Consider the following 1,460-nt stretch of genomic DNA (forward strand, 5'->3'; position numbering starts at 1 on the left):
TTGCTGGAATCTTGTTGCTAGTATCTTAGTTAAAATTTTTGAACCTATCTTCATTAGGAAATTTTGTCTGTGTGCATGTGCATGTGTGTGTGTGTGTATTTCATGACAATATTCTTAAAAATATTAGGCTTATGAAGACAAGAGGTAGAGACCTTCCCCTGGACCAGTCCTTCTCCCCCTTCTCCCTGGGGGGACATCTGACAACCTCTTATCTGCTTGTATTTCCTTCTTCTTTCAGCCTCCGCAGTCCTCTATCTATTTAGGGGCACCCTCTGTCTGCCTGTGGTACTCTGTCTGTCTCACTCCATCTATTTCTGTATCTGCATTTCTGAGTAGAATTGTTTCTGTTAGCCAATTTTTTTTTTTTATGTACTTGTCCTCAGGCCTTCCCAATCCCAATTAGACAACTCTTCAGAAATGTTCTTTTTCTTCTTAACACTGCCTCTCTTGTGGGTCATTGCCAATGCAGAAAAGAATGAAGGAAAATATCATTGGTGGTCATACATGTATTCCCAACTCCCAGCCCTGGCAGGTGGCACTCTTAGCCAATCGGAAATTTCGCTGTGGGGGTGTCCTGCTGTCCAATCGTTGGGTCTTCACCACAACTCACTGGAACCACTGGAACTTTCTAGTGGTCTTGGGAAAGCACAATATTAGATGCCTGGAGCACTATCAGCCGTCAGTCTGGGTGGAGCACCTAGTTCCCCACCCCTCCTACAGCCCTATAACCAGCAACAATGACCTCATGCTCCTCTATCTGGAGAAGCCAGTGAAGTTGACCGACCAAGTTCAACCCATTCAGCTGGCAAAAAATTGTCCCAATCCCCGCACAGACTGCCTGGTGTCTGGTTGGGGTACTGTGTCCAGTCCTTGCGCCAAATATCCCAGCACCCTTCAGTGTCTGAAGATCAGTATCTTTTCTGATGAAAACTGCAAAAATGCTTACTATGGAAAAGGCATCACTCCCGGTATGATGTGTGCTGGGGATGAGAAAGGTGGCAAGGATTCCTACCAGGGTGACCCTGGAGTGCCCTTGGTGTGCAATGGGGTCCTGCAGGGACTGATATCTTGGGGCATGGAACACTGCGCCCTGCCTGGGTATCCTGGTGTTTATACCAACCTGTGCCCTTACCGGACCTGGATCTTAAATGAAATGCAGAAGAATTGACTAGCTGCCTCAGACCCACACCCCTACAAAGTAACCTCCCTCTCCCCCAAGGACAGGACTTAGTCTTCCTGATTTCCCTACCATGGGCCTCTGGAAGACCCAGATTTCCTAGACCCATTTCTAGTCTAGATTTGGATGGATGGGAAGGGACTCAAAAGGATTTAGAGATGTAAAGGACTTTAAACCCTAAAATAGCAGGTCTGAAAAGGACCTTTTCGAAAGACCATATACTTGAATTTTTACAAATGGGGAAACTGAGGGTACGAGTGACTTCCTAATGTCATTTAGCTGG

General features: G+C 46.4%; 1 pseudogene; it reads left to right on the forward strand.

Annotated features, from left to right (window-relative positions):
- The first annotated feature begins 417 nt into the window (after nucleotides 1-417).
- On the forward strand, nucleotides 418-1,168 carry LOC140514543 (kallikrein-14 pseudogene; annotated as a pseudogene).
- The last annotated feature ends 292 nt before the right edge of the window (nucleotides 1,169-1,460 follow it).

The sequence above is a fragment of the Notamacropus eugenii genome, chromosome 7, assembly GCF_028372415.1.
Source record: "Notamacropus eugenii isolate mMacEug1 chromosome 7, mMacEug1.pri_v2, whole genome shotgun sequence".
In the NCBI taxonomy this organism is placed as follows: Eukaryota; Metazoa; Chordata; class Mammalia; order Diprotodontia; family Macropodidae; genus Notamacropus; species Notamacropus eugenii.